The sequence below is a fragment of the Macrobrachium rosenbergii genome, chromosome 16 (genome assembly GCF_040412425.1).
Source record: "Macrobrachium rosenbergii isolate ZJJX-2024 chromosome 16, ASM4041242v1, whole genome shotgun sequence".
Classification (NCBI taxonomy): Eukaryota; Metazoa; Arthropoda; class Malacostraca; order Decapoda; family Palaemonidae; genus Macrobrachium; species Macrobrachium rosenbergii.
Genome location: NC_089756.1, coordinates 32,588,046 through 32,603,761, shown reverse-complemented (window position 1 = coordinate 32,603,761; position 15,716 = coordinate 32,588,046). Strand labels below are relative to the sequence as shown.

At 36.2% G+C, this 15,716-nt stretch overlaps 2 long non-coding RNA genes across 3 annotated transcripts in view; one reads left to right on the top strand and one right to left on the bottom strand.

Annotated features, from left to right (window-relative positions):
* Positions 1-8,207, top strand: part of LOC136847281 (uncharacterized) — a 177,249-nt gene extending 169,042 nt beyond the window's left edge. The window contains exons 3-4 of the long non-coding RNA XR_010855692.1: positions 6,959-7,075; positions 7,916-8,207. This is a non-coding gene — a long non-coding RNA (uncharacterized lncRNA). The remainder of the gene's footprint in view (positions 1-6,958; positions 7,076-7,915) is intronic.
* A 174-nt stretch (positions 8,208-8,381) lies between these two features.
* Positions 8,382-12,590, bottom strand: LOC136847280 (uncharacterized). Of its 2 annotated transcripts, none has more exons than XR_010855691.1 (4): positions 12,551-12,590; positions 12,125-12,268; positions 9,353-9,534; positions 8,382-8,576 (listed from the first exon to the last, which is right to left on the bottom strand). It is a non-coding gene; the product is annotated as an uncharacterized lncRNA (long non-coding RNA). The 2 variants fall into 2 exon arrangements; XR_010855690.1 differs by lacking the exon at positions 8,382-8,576 and adding an exon at positions 8,979-9,050 and having other exon boundaries at positions 9,106-9,534.
* Between the last annotated feature and the right edge of the window lie 3,126 nt (positions 12,591-15,716).

Below are 15,716 nucleotides of genomic sequence, written 5' to 3'. Positions count from 1 at the left end.
ATTAAACAGACCCATTGCTATATTGCACGTTCGACGCTTAGATAATAACCCAGAGTAGTACCTATCAAAACTTAGCTGAATTTTTATCGAATTCTTATCGAATTTTATCGAATTTTTATCGATTACCGTCATCTTGACGTCCTCCCCGAAGAGGCGTTCGTTATCGAGCGGGTAATTAACCGTGATTAAGAGAAGAGCATTGTGCTGCTATTTTGCTTTCACAAAAGCAGTCAGGAGGAGAACTTTGGAAAACATGCTTGCGCGTCCTCTGGGCTTCTGACGAAACCTGATTCCCGAGCGCTGGGTCCATTGTCGATCAATTGATAACAGTCTTTTATTCTTTTTTATGCCTGAGATATTTTAATGAAACTCGGTCTATTGATGGCGGATAATGAGGGCTTGCGAGATCTTTGTTAATGTATTGTCACTGCAATGGAAGTTTTTGGCATTATTCCTCACAAGCGTGGAGAGAGAGAGAGAGAGAGAGAGAGAGAGAGAGAGAGAGAGAGAGAGAGAGAGAGATTTGCCATTATTCCTCACAAACATGGAGAGAGAGAGAGAGAGAGAGAGAGAGAGAGAGAGAGAGAGAGAGAGAGAGAGAGAGAGAGAGAGGAGAGAGAGAGAGATTTACCATTATCCCACAAACTTGGACGGAGAGAGAGAGAGAGATTTGCCATTATTCTCCACAAACTTGAAGAGAGAGAGAGAGAGAGAGAGAGAGAGAGAGAGAGAGAGAGAGAGAGAGAGAGAGAGAGATTTGCCATTATTCTTCACAAATTTGGGGAGAGAGAGAGAGAGAGAGAGCCATTATTCTTCACAAACTTGGAGAGAGAGAGAGAGAGAGAGAGAGAGAGAGAGAGAGAGAGACATACGTCTAATACATTTTGTCCAGTGTATGTTGCTAGAAACCAAGAATGGGCGAAATTCCCAATTTATACGGCTTCGTCGAAGTCAAATAATGAAGGAAGCTTTTTTAAGGGTTCCTCAATGCGTCTTGATTATAAAGTATGCTTAGAAAAAACTATGTGCAAGAATTATTAAAGAGAGAGAGAGAGAGAGAGAGAGAGAGAGAGAGAGAGAGAGAGAGAGAGAGAGAGAGAATGAATCGAATGAAGTTAAAAGGCAAGATGAAAATCGTTTAAATATGAACTTGGTAAATTTATCTTGATATAAATATACCAAGATATGCCGATGCCCTAAATTGGTAATTATCTTGGGAATTCCTACCAAATCATTCGATGTGTTGAATGTATTCTTAAGCGTATTTGTAAACTAGGGATTTCTTGTCCAATCTAGGGATTTTTCAGTCTGAGTCTGGGGATTTTCTGATTGTCCATTGTGGGAACCCTGGCGCCTATTCATCGCTGCTAGTCGAGAATTACTAGTTTGGCTCACAAAGAAGAAAGTATTTTAATCCATTGCCTTCTCGTTTGCTTTTGTTTGTTTGTTTGCACGGTAAGGCTTCTGATTCTTTGAGGGCATATTTTATCTCGGAAACGTATAATTAATTCATTTATTTACATAAATGAATAAAGCTGCAGTATCCCAAAAAATGTGGTCTTCACTTCCGTTTCAAATCCAGTTTCCCAATTTTGAAAGTGCCTCCAACTGTACGTCTCCCCCTTCGTCCAGGCACCCCATTTTTCTGACAGATAGCCCTCTACCGGCAACTTCAGGCTTTTAATCAGTTTCTAAAGAAAGACAGGCTGAGTAGGCTGTCCGGTTTTCTCTACCCAAATCATTGTTGATCCTCATTCAACGTATTATTTGTTCACCGAACTGATTGTACATCTGGGTATTCTGTGCAAACACTTCTGCTGATTGCATCCTCAAAGAAATGTACTGGCAAGTACTGGTTTGAGATATTTACCGGTTAAAATGTTTTAACTTTTGCGCTCAGTCTGAATGAGGTTGTCAGGAGGGACTCCCATGAGTGTTTGACCCATGGACTAAGAAGTTCCTAGACCTAGACATGTGCTTTGACCAAGCAAGCATTCAATGCTTCCGGAAATGCTGCAAGATGAGGCCTTTGACGTTCGTTTTTGTAAATCCGCGGAAAACCAAGGAAAATTAACCTGTTACTTGCTTAGTTACCTAGGGAACTTAGTGATAGGTGAAAGTGTAGATCCATCTTTATGGCTTAGCAGATCGAACAGTTTCTACGATGCTGCAGTAGTAGTTTTCATTGGTTTGCGTAGGAATCTTGTCTTTTTTAGGTGTATACAGTACATATACATGAAAGCTCAGCCAGTTTTATGTATTAAGTTTACTGATAAACTTTATTTTCTAATTTTTAATCTTTGGAGAACTCCAGGTATTTCCACCTTTATATATATATATATATATATATATATATATATATATATATATATATATATATATATATATATATATATATATATATATATTTTTTTTTTTCAGTGTTACCTTTCTTGCAACTGATATATATTTTTTAATGTTTTACTGAGCCTCGCTTCCAAAATTCCCATTTGCTTTTTTATTTCTGAAAAGCGCAGCTCCAAGTTGTCACGTTTCCTTGTTTGCAAGGTGTGTGTGTGTGTGTGTGTGTGTGTGTGTGTGTGTGTTCGATGCGAAGTTAGGTATACGAACTCCGTGGTTTGTTTATTGTTTCACAATAAATTCTGATGCAAAGTCATAACTACAATACCCTTCAATATCCAAGTGGCTTATTGTATATTGTTTTTGAATCGAGACATGATCGCCATAACTATTTATTACAAAAGACATTATTGTTTTTGCTCAATGAGAATTTTTCTCGTAAAGGTTGAGAGCTTTTATGAAAACGTCACTTCTTGACCTTTCAAGAATTATTATTTTCCAATCACTGGCTTATTTTTTTACTTACGTTCTTAACATTCAAGTATTAAGAATCCATTACAGCATTTATATATATATTTTTTTAGAAAACATCATTGGAGTTTTTCTCGTTCTGAGCTTTTGTTTGCAAGTGTTTTTTTTTTTTTTTTTTTGTTCAATGTTCCTTTTGCTATCTTTACATTTTATGACCTCAGGTTTTTCTCATCATTTACCATGTAATTGTTGTACCTAATTATTCCCGAGTTTCCATTATTTTACATTTTTCCTGCAACCCAAAAGTGTTTTTTTTTTATTTTCTAAGTAGTGGAGGTGACTTGAGTCTAAATTAGATCTTCATGATACTGGCCAGAAAACCTTATTTGTTGTTGATACTAAATGGTATCTCTAAAGGATATTTGAGGAACAATTGATGGAGATTTCTTCTTCAATTAATCAAAAGGCTTATTATTCCTCCTGATGATGATAGTCTTCATTAAATTTTTTTTACAGCTTATCTCGATCTGTCACACGTTCCTGATATTAATTATTATTTTATTATTATTATTATTATTATTATTATTATTATTATTATTATTATTATTATTATTATTATTATTAAATAAATTATTTATGATTTATTTATTTCTATTAATATTAAATTATTATTATTATTATTATTATTATTATTATATTATTATATTATTTATTATCATTATTTATTTATTATTAATAAATATATTATTATTATTATTATTATTATTATTTATTAATAAATTATTCATTATTATTATATTTTATTATTATTATTATTATTATTATTATTATTATTATTATTATCATTATTATTATTATTATTGAGGATTTCCATATTTAGGGTTTAGCATTTATAACTGAAATAATTGGAATCTCACTAGCTTTTACTGCTATGGATACGATTGGCTCTGATGTCAATTTCCAAAACTCGCGTAAAAGGTTCTCAGGACCTAACTGCTCTTGGAGAGGGAAATTTAAAAGACATTGAGAACAAATGCTAGAAAGTAAGGCTCAAAAAAGATTGGCATAAAAAAGGGGTTTCCCTGTAATTGCTTTCAAAAATAGCTGTATGAAGGACCTGTTATGGAATACAGTGTTAAATATTACAAGCGAATATTGCTTAAGTTACTAAAGTCAACTAGTTTTCCTGTACAAGTTCCTAAAGACAAATTAATAATAGTGAAGAGGAGAAATGTTCACTACAAACCTGCAAGGCAAATCAAGGAAATGTTTCTTGGGGTTTTCAAAATAAGCAAGCTGGATGTAAATTTATATTATTATTCAGAAGATGATCTCTTTTCACATAGAACAAGCCCACCAAAGGGGCCATTGACTTGAAATTCAAGCTTCCAAAGAATATTAAGGTGTCCGGCAGAAAGAAGAGATCCCACTTATTAAAAAAAGAAAAAAGTAAATAATTGGGAGGCTGTTCAACAGCCCGGCAGTGTGAGGAATAAAGGACCTCTGGGACTGAGAAGTTCGACAGCGACTCAGTTCGGTGTAGCCCGTTCTTTATCTGACGATTTAATATTCTCGAATGCCCACAATTCGCATCGAAATACTTTACAGATGAAATGATACTTCCCTTCATGCGTTGGGAAAAAAAACCTTAGTTTTCAGGAAATCTGTAAAGGAACGACATCCAGTTTAGGCGAGACCTCGCAAAACCAGTATATTTTACTATATTTGCGTTAAAAACCATTAGTTTTCCGTTAAAAACCCTTAATTTTCAAAGAGAATCTCTTCAGGAACGAGATCCAGTTCGGGCGAGATCTCTCAAAACTCTTAGTATATTTTATTTTCGTTAAAAACCCTTAGTTTTCAAAGAATCTCTTCAGGAACGAGATCCAGTTTAAGTAAGACCTCGCAAAACTCTTCGTATATTTTATTTGCGTTAAAAAAACCCTTCGTTCTCTAAGAGAATCTCTTCAGGAACGAGATCCAGTTTAGGCGAGACCTCTCAAAACTAGCATATTTTATTATATTTGCTTTAAAAACCCTTATTTTTCAAAGAGAATCTCCTCAGGAAAGACATCCAGTTTAGGCGAGACCTCGCAAAGCACTATAAAGTATATTTTATAACCTTTGCGTTTCGCTCGAGCCTCTGCCATTTTAATAAAAGAAAATCCCGTATTCTTTGGGGACGTAATACTGCGAATTGTGCAGCAGAGATCTGAATGAAAAGGGGGAATTAAAACAGCGTTGCTCGATGGTAAATCGAGATCTCCCTTGTTCGTTAACGATTCTTTTTTTTTTTTTGCCGAGGAACATTTCCAATGTTTACTTTGTCTCTAAAGCTTGGAATTTCGAAGCTGCTGTTTTAAGAATTAGATCGTATTTCGAAGCTTTGCCCACCAGCTGTATTTTTCCCACCCTTCTAAATTGGAGAGTTTACATTTCATTGGTGTTTAATAAATGCGATTTCGTTCGTCTGTCTCAGATTTGTATGAAACTCCCGGCTGAAATTCCATTGTGTTAATGACCAAACCATGAAACAGTTTCAAATCTCTTTACTTCCTCTTAATTTAAATCTCGTACAAGAGCGTGGATTGAATTGAATATATAATTTGGGCCAACGGCCAAGCACTGGGACCTAAGAGGTCATTCAGCGCTGAAATGGAAAATGAGAGTAAAAGGCCTGAAAGGTGTAACAGGAGGAAAACCTCAGAGCAGTTGGACTGTGAATCAGTTGTTAGGAGAGGGTGGAAAGTAAGGTGGAAGAAAGAGAATATGGAAGGAGGTACAGTAAAAGGAATGAAAGGTGTTGCAGCCAGGGGCCGAAGGCACGCTGCAAAGAACCTTAAGTAATGCCTACAGTGCACCGCATGAGCGTGGGGATGTAACTTTTTGATTATCATCTGAAAGTGTCATTGTAATTCAGTTCTCGAAGTTGAGTAAAGGACATATTATTTTGTCATCCAATGTCAATTTATTCCTTATTTGTACTAATTATGGTAATGCTAAGAATAGGCTGGGGACAGGGGACAGTTCTGCGCTAAAATAGAAGACTGCAGTATCTGCAAAAGCACAAAACTGAGAAAAATGGTAGATACCCCCTTGCCTTACTACTGATTTTGCAGATACTGCAAATGGGACCCCCTAAATAAAGCATTGAAGAATCATTCTGAAACTGCAGTAACTTGTGTATTAGCGTTTCACGAGCCCAGTAGGTGGCATATCTCAGTTTCGAAAATTTTGCAGATACTGCAAACAGAACCCCCTAAATAAAGCATTGAAGAATCATTCTGAAACTGCAATAACGTGTCTATTAGCGTTTCAAGATCCCAATAGGTGGCATATCTCAATTTGGAAAGTTTTGCAGATACTGCAGTTTTCCATTTTAGGGCAGATTTGGAAGGGGAGAGAGCACTCTTGATCTACGAATTTCACATCAAACTTTAATGGTAGACACCGTCGGTTGTTTCTTGTTAATTTACAATTTAAGTAATGCCTACAGTGCACCGTATGAGATGCACTTGACGGCATTAACCCCTTACGGGGAGATCCCAGTATTGCGAGACTTCACATCGATGTCACTGCTGAACTTGCAACCAGACACGTTATGATAATTCCCTCCAACTTTATGTTAATTAACAAGTAATCCGACCATACATCTGCTCGGATTACCGGCTAAAGGTACTTAGGAAGGGATTATACAGTCCCCAGAGGAGCTTAGAATCACGTTGATGTGTGGGGATACTGGGAAAAAAATAAGTATCTCTTCTGTGAGGGTAAGTTGTAAGTTTAATTACAGAAAGGTTTTCTTTTAATGGATTTCATTTGGTATATTAATGTGATTGATTCGAATAGTTATTTACCAAGGAAAATACTGCAGATTAAGAATGTGTAGCTTCATATGCACTCGTCTGGAACTTTATTATCGGTATAGGGAACTTACCTGAGATATGTTAAAGAATCTCAATCCTTCCTCTGTGGAAGTAAGTTTTTTTCATAAACAGTTTCAGGGAAATACCATCAAATATTCAAATTGTATTGTTGGATGTGGGATTTGTAATATGTAAATAAATTGATGTTATTTTAGTTTTTAGCCCGAAAACTATATTTAATACCGTACCCGAAATAATCTTATATATTTTTGGCTTTACAGTGTATATGTTGCTCAAGTTACTAAAGGTGGTTACCGGACTGAGGTAGACCAGAGTTCGTTCCAGTGACAGACTATGAGAAAGAAGGGTAGTGTGAAGATCTACTGCCGACGTCACCGGTAGGTATTGACGTTTGAAATGGAAAATATGCACAAGGTGCATGTTTTATGTCACAAAAGTTTAGTCTTTTCTTTTGAACTGGATAAAAATTGGAACTTTAGAGTATAATACATGCGGTGTTTTTACATTTTTTCAGTTTGTAATCTTATTTGTTTCCTTAACTGAAATTGGAACTTTAAAGTATTTATAATTTGAGATAGCAATTTTATAGGTTCCTTAATTTTTTTATATAATTTGATTTGTTCCTTAATGGAAAATGAACTTTCAAGTAGAGGATATATTTGGTATTTTTGTTTATAATTTGAGATAGTAACTTTATTGATTCCTTAAATTTTTTATATGATAGGCAATTTGGGCCTTCATTGCCAAAAATACAATTACTTACTATCACGCGCCATATAAGCTTTTCATAGTTCATATATTGTATAAAGTTCATTGTTTTTGCTATATGTACAGATGGCTCTCTCAAGCTGTTAAAAATATTTTAAGAGCTGTTTGTCATAGATGACTTAGTACGGTAATTTTGTAGAGTTTGTGTGCCTCCAAACTGCCTGGCAGGCTTTTCATGCTGGTTTGCAGGACTGACTAACTACTGAAACTGCTAACAAGAGTAATAAAATTGATTTTTGCCAACTGATTCAGTCATGGCAAGAATAACTTAAAGTTACTCTTGCCATGACCGAGTCTGTTGGCAAAATCGATTTTATTACTCTTGCTAGCAATGTTAGTAGTAGTCGGGCAGTCCTGACCACCAGCATGTTAAGTCAGACGAACTCAACAGAACACTGACAACACGTCTTTGTTTACGATGTGAGATTAACATTTATTTTTTGTTTCAGACTGGTTGGCGAGGAGACTGCTGCACAAAAACAAAAAATAATTAAATTATATTAAGAGGTGAGGTAACATATAATCTATGAGAGAAGCAGCAGTGTGGGAAAAAAGTATTGTCTACGTTACCGGTCGGTAGAGGAGAAGTAACGGACTGTGGAGGAGGAAGATTGTTAATGTTATCTCAGGAAGAGAAGTATTTTATGCGAAAGCAGCTAGATAGCGCGAAGGACTGCTGCTGTAGTAACGACTACGAGAACACAGATGTGGGGGAGGGGTGTTGACTACGAGAACACAGGAGTGGGGTGGTCTGGCTGGTACCCTCTCGGTCGCCAGAGGTGAAATTTGACAAAGTTTTCAACAATTTTAAAGGTAAGTATCAGTTTCTTGTAAACCTGATAGCTATAAAAACTGGAGGAAGATAATAAACACCTAGAGAATTTTGTAGCTGTTGTTTTTTCTGGCCAATGAGTTCTTACAATTAAATCGCTATTAAAATGTGCTGGACTTTCCATCTCACCTAGGTAAGAAGTACTTAAGGACTATTACAGTTAAGCTGGACATTATAAAATTCACATGGATTACACGGCTTAATCAATAAAACTGTTCTACAGCGGAGTCTTGTCACAAGTTGCCAACCAATCGGAGATGCTGCATATCCTTCACCACCTCCTTGGAGTCTTGGCATTGATAATAAAACTGCATATCCTTCACCACCTTTGAAGTCTTGGCACTGGCACCAGTTTAGAGGCTGCATTCCTTCACCTCCTCCTTTTTTCACTCACCAGTTGTGAAAGAGGCTGCAATCCTTCACCTCCTCCTGAGTCCTGGCACTGGCACCAGTTGTGAAAGAGGCTGCATATCCTTCACCTCCTCCTTGGAGTCTAAAAGTTGTGAAAGAGGCTGCATATCCTTCACCTCTGCCTCCAGTCTTGGCACTGGCACCAGTTGTGAAAGAGGCTGCATATCCTTCACCTCCTCCTTGGAGTCTTGGCACTGGCACCAGGGGAGGCTGCATTACACCTTAAGTCTTGGCACTGGCACCAGTTGTCAACCAGTCTGTGAAAGAGGCTGCATATCCTTCACCTCCTCCTCGAGTCTTGGCACTGGCACCAGTTGTGAAAGAGGCTGCATATCCTTCACCTCCTCCTGGAGTCTTGGCACTGGCACCAGTTGTGACAAGGCTGCAATCCTTCACCTCCTCCTTGGAGTCTTGGCACTGGCACCAGTTGTGAAAGAGGCTGCATATCCTTCACCTCCTCCTTGGAGTCTTGGCACTGGCACCAGTTGTGAAAGAGGCTGCATATCCTTCACCTCCTCCTTGGAGTCTTGGCACTGGCACCAGTTGTTAACCAGTCTGAGAAAGAGGCTGCATATCCTTCACCTCCTCCTCGGAGTCTTGGCACTGACACCAGTTGTGAAAGAGGCTGCATATCCTTCACCACCTCCTTGGAGTCTTGGCACTGGCACCAGTTGTGAAAGAGGCTGCATATCCTTCACTCCTCCTTGGAGTCTTGGCACTGGCACCAGTTGTCAACCAGTCTGTGAAAGATGCTGCATATCCGTCACCTCATCCGAGTCTTGGCTGCAGTTATCAACCTTCTTCCTCTTTGGGTGGCCAACCAATCTGTGAAATACAAACAAATTCAATGTCAATCTCACATCGTAAAGCAAACTCAGTGTTCTGTTGAGCTTCTTGCCTTTTCATGTTGGTTTTCAGGACTGATTGTCTGACATTACCAGCAAGAGTAATAAAAATTGATTTTGCCAACAGATTCAGTCATGGCAAGAGGAATTTAGTTTACAAATAAAACTAAATTTTATTTGTAAACTAAATTCCTCTTGCCATGACTGAATCTGTTGGCAACAATCAATTTTATTACTCTTGTTAGCAATGTCAGACAATCAGTCCTGAAAACCAACATGAAAAAAGCCTGCCAGTCAATTTGCAGAGACATATATATTCTCTGCAAAATTACCGTTCTAATTCATCCACGACAAACAGCTCTCTTTTTCAACAGCTTGAGAGAGCCATCTCTACGTATAGCAAAAACAATGAACTTTGTATAATGTATAAACTATGAAAAACCTATATAGCACATGAAAGTATTGTATTTTTGGCACTGAAGGCTCAAACTACCCTATCATGTAAGGCCCAAACTACCTATCATGTAACAATTAAAGGAACCAATAAAATTATCACACATTAACAAAAATACTGCTTATTTTCTACTTTATAGTTCCAATTTCAACTAAGGAACCAATTTAAAAAAACAAAACAAAATTGGACTTATTTTCAGAAAGTTCCAATTTCAACAAGGAACATAATTTTAAAAACACAAAAAGTTGCTTTTGACATACGCCATGCACCTTGGAGTTATAAATTCCTCCTTAAAAAAAAAAAAATTGTTCAATGCAGAAAGACAAACATGCACAAATTTTAAATCACTGGAGGCTAATGCTACGCCATGCACCTGATGCATATTTAAAGTCTTTTAAAAAAAAAAAAATTGGACTATGCAGAAAGACGAACACGTTCAATTTTAAATCACTGGAGGCTAGTGCTACTTTGGAGCAGTCCTTCGAAATATTTTGACTGTTCAAAATAATCTTAGTCCAAAGATGCAAAATTATAACTTTAACACTGAATGATAATAAAGTGTCTCATGATGCATATTTAGTAGTTTCAAGTCTGTTATCAAACTTGAAAAGTCCTAATGCTGAGCTCTAGTAACAAATGTGCACAGTGCTTAGAATTTCAGCAGTCCTTCGATGCCTATACAAAAATAATCTTATACAAGATGCAATATTCACATTAACACGAAAATGAGCCATCAATTTATATGTTAAAGTATACCTATTTTGTAGTTTTAAAGCTGTAAAATTTAATATTGAAACCTCATTTGAAAAGGACAGTAATTTAGTAGTATTGAAGCATACCTAGCATTTGAAAAGGATCATCAGAAGTGTATTATATATTAACATACCTACATTTGAAAAGGATCTCGAAATTTATATGTTAACATACCTACATTTGAAAAGGATCTCGAAATTTATATGTTAACATACCTACATTTTAAAAGGATCTCGAAATTTATATATTAACATACCTACATTTGAAAAGGGTCTCGAAATTTATGTCTTAACATACCTACATTTGAAAAGGATCTCGAAATTTATGTATCAACATACTGTACCTACTTTTGAAAAAGGGCTCGAAATTTATGTATAACATACCTACATTTAAAAAGGATCTCAAAATTTGTATTAACATACCTACATTTGAAAAGGATCTTGAAACTTATATATCAACATACCTCCATTTGAGAAGGATCTCGAAATTTATGTATTAGCATACCTACATTTGAAAAGGATCTCGAAATTTATGTATCAACATACCTACTTTTGAAAATGGTCTCGAAATTCATGTATCAAAATACCTACATTTGAAAAGGATCTCAAAATTTATGTATCAAAATACCTACATTTGAAAAGGATCTCAAAATTTATGTATCAACATACCTACATTTGAAAAGGATATCGAAATTTATGTATAACATACCTACATTTAAAAAGGATCTCAAAATTTGTATTAACATACCTTAATTTGAAAAGGATCTCGAAATTTATATATTAACATACCTTAATTTGAGAAGGATCTCGAAATTTACATAACACCTACATTTGAAAAAGGTCTCGAAATTTATGTATTAACATATCTACATTTGAAAAAGGTCTCGAAATTTATGTATTAACATATCTACATTTGAAAAGGATCACGAAATTCTTTATATTAACATACCTACATTTGAAAAGGATCTCGAAATTTATATATTAACATACCTACATTTGAAAAGAATCTCGAAATTTATATATTAACATACCTACATTTGAAAAGGATCTCGAAATTTATATATTAATATACCTACATTTGAAAAGGATCTCGAAATTTATACATTAACATACCTGCATTTAAAAAGGATCTCGAAATTTATACATTAACATACCTCCATTTAAAAAGGATCTCGAAATTTACATATTAACATACCTACATTTTTTAAAAGACCGTCGAAACTTGATCCTAACTAACCTAATTAGTTACTTTAAAAAGGAAAAAGAACTGAACAGCAATCAACTAAATTTTTCAACAAATTTTTCTTTTTTGGACTTTGTCTTGTACTGTATGTGGCATCTGAATAAAACCAAAATGTACTTACATTAAATATGAGAGCATAATCCAGTTCTTCCTTTAAAGCGTAGTTTATAAGAATTGCTCGTACCTTCATAACATTCGTAAAAAAATTCAAAGCAAATTTTCCCAATCTGTTTCTAACACAGTGCTTTCTTTTCCTGCATCACATCTGGAAAAAAATACAATTATTTCACTCAAAGTAATTTACAGGACATGAATCAAGAACTTGGAAACCTTAAACTCAACAATAAAACAATTAGTTTAATAACCAATTTGTTATGACATCCAACATTTTGTACTTCATGTACGTCACAAAATTTCTCTGAACACCCAAGAAGAACCTCTTGTACGCTTCATTCACTTAATCTCTCTCTCTCTCTCTCTCTCTCTCTCTCTCTCTCTCTCTCACATCTTTTACTATGGTACCTAAGAAATAAATTTCAACACCTACCAAATCAGACAGCTCACGGTGCTACTGCAGAAAGACATTCACGGAATGGTCACTCTCACCCTCTCAAGCTCAATCTCTCTCTCTCTGAGAGGGGGTTGAGATCTTTTACTATGGTACCTGCACAAAGTGGAGTTGAGGGTGTGCAACACCTTGCACAAAGTGGCAGACAGCTCAATTGAGGGTGCTACTAGCAGAAAGACATTCCAAACATTGGGAGTTGAGGGGTGAACAAGCTGGTTGAGGGTTGTACAAACATTGGTCAGTTGAGGGTTATCAGTTGAAGGTCAAGCACTGGGAGTTGAGCTCTGAGAATGGGGTTGAGGGTTGCACAAAAATTGGCAGTTGAGGGTTGCACAAACATTGGTAGTTGAGGGTTGCACAAACATTGGTAGTTGAGGGTTGCACAAGCAGTGGCAGTTGAGGGGTTGCACAAGCTGTGGCAGTTGAGGGTTGCACAAGCAGTGGCAGCTGAGGGTTGCACAATCAGTGGGAGTTGAGGGTTGCACAAGGAGTGGTGGTTGAGACTTGCACAAGCAGTGGCAGTTGAGGGTTGCACAAACAGTGGTGGCTGAGACTTGCATAAGTAGTGGCAGTTGAGGGTTGCACAAGCATTGGGAGCTGAGGACTGAGCAAGCAGTGAGAGTTGAGGGTTGCTCAAGACGTGGGAGTAACCAGCAAGGTGAACACACAACAAATCACCGATGTTCTACAGTTCTTTTGGCATCCTCACCCACAATCTTCTTCCGCTGTTGCATCCAGGACAGGACTGCATATGGCATAACACTTCCAGTTCAGTCTACCTCTGGAAAAATGTAATTTATCAAAATACAACTACACATTACATTAAATTTTTCACAAAACGTACAACCAAGAGGAAAAATCAACCTTCCTCTCTAAGAGTATTATGTAAAGCATTTCATAAGTTCAAGTTGACTTCATTTCAGAATATTTTCTTAAAATTTCCATGGAACAAAACCAAGGTTTCCCCTCTGTGTCCCCAACTTTTGTTAATTAGTGAGGGTGTAATATGTTAGTACCCCTCTAGTTTGTAATGAATGCCAAATTTCACAAAAAAGGCCCCAAAACTAAATAAAGGCACATTTAACATTTAAAACTCCAATAATGGCTAAAATGTGACTGTCACTGCTACCCTACCACTTAGGCAATAAGGAATAACAGCTGATGTAGGCTATAAGTTTAACCTAAAATAATTTATGCTAAATTTAAACCACCAAGAATGACAGTTTTTATTCCTGTGACCCTTTCCACATACAGTACCCATTTTATTCACCTTAATTCAGGAATTACAGGACATTTCTCTTAATATTAATCTAACCGTTTATCACGATTTTCCCACTAGCCTAGTGAGCCTAACTTAAACAATCCTAGGAAACACTGGCTGGTAGAAACTGCCATAACTACCCTATCCTAGGACGAAATAAATATAGCTAATGGTGCATCCTGAATACCAAATACCCACCTGATATTGCCTCTAAGAGCTTGGCTAATGTGGCCTAGGCGCCATCTTTGGGGCAAATACTAGGTTATGACACTGGCACTTGAACAACACTTGTGGAGCACTCTTCCAATTTTGCCTACTTATTTATTTACCATCTAAACTCTTAATGTAATATAAACCAATGGCAAACTCACATGTAAACTGATAACAACAAGTAGATTGCCACGAACACAAAGTCACACACACCTTCAAAATGGGATCTACCCAGCGACTGAGAAAATTCCATGGATCAGCGAGTCTGAGCAACCATTGCTTTCTATAATCCTTGGGTGAGTTGCCAGAAGTCTTTCCCATTTCTGATAAAAATTCATATCGATGATTATGATTATTATTATTCAGAAGAGGATAATTATATTATTATTATTATTATTATTATTATTATTATTATTATTATTATTATTATTATTATTATTATTATTCAGAATATGAACCCTATTCATATGGAACAAACTCACCCACCGCTGGGGCCACTGACTTGAAATTCAAGCTTCCAAAGAATATTATGGTGTTCAAGTTATATTCTTTTATTTCAGTCAGATGGGAAAATTAATAATAGCAAATATATACATCCTTACTCTTTGAAACGTAATTTTTCTCGTTTTTCGTGTTCAAGCGCACCCAGGAGACAAAAAATATTCACTTTTATTATATTTAATCTTTAGTAACACTGCAAAACATTCAAAAACTGTCTGGATGACGAGACTTGCATAATATTCATAATTGAAAATATTTCCATGGAAAACATATCAGCTACGATTTCCATCAATAAAGGAATTTTTTTGACAGGGACGTCTCCGAACAGGCCATTCTCGTCTAACACACGGACACCTAATGTATAAACCACGTAACCTTGGGTCTGAATGCTCTGAATGTAGAGTAGTGACAACAATTAAACATTGCTCCTGAATGCTCTGAATGTGAAGTAGAGACAAAATTTAAACACTGCTCCTTAATTCTCTGGATGTAAAGTAGTGACAACAATTAAACATTGCTCCTGAATGCTCTGAATGTAAAGCAGTAACAACAATTAAAGATTGCTGCTGAATGCTCTGAATGTAAAGAAGTGACGACAATTAAACATTGCTGCTGAATGCTATGAATGTAAAGTAGTGAAAACAACTAAAGACTGCTCGTGAATGCTCTGGATGTAAAGTAGTGACAACAATTAAAGATTGGTCGTGAATGCTCTGAATGTAAAGTAGTGACAACAATTAAACATTGCTGCTGAATGCTCTGAATGTAAGTAGTGACAACATACATTGATCCTGAATGCTCTGAATGTAAAGTAGTGGCAACAATTAAACATTGCTCCTGAATTAGACATTGTTGCTGAATGCTCTGAATGCTTGCTGAATGTTCTGAAGTAGTGACAACAAACATTGCTCCTGAATGCTCTGAATGTAAAGTAGTGACAACAATTGAACATTGCCCCCTTTGAAGGGTTAGTTCTTAGGTAAATAGTTCTTCCTCATCAAAATACTGTACTGTCTGCTCTTCTGATGAAATAACAAGGTGATGGTAGAAGGTAAGTATTCTCCTTTCAATGTTTAATGAAACGTTCCAATATTTTTTTATTTTCAGCTCATTTTCCGTGTCTGGACACGACAGACCCTCATTAGCGAGAGACCTCGTAGTCTCGTAGTCTCT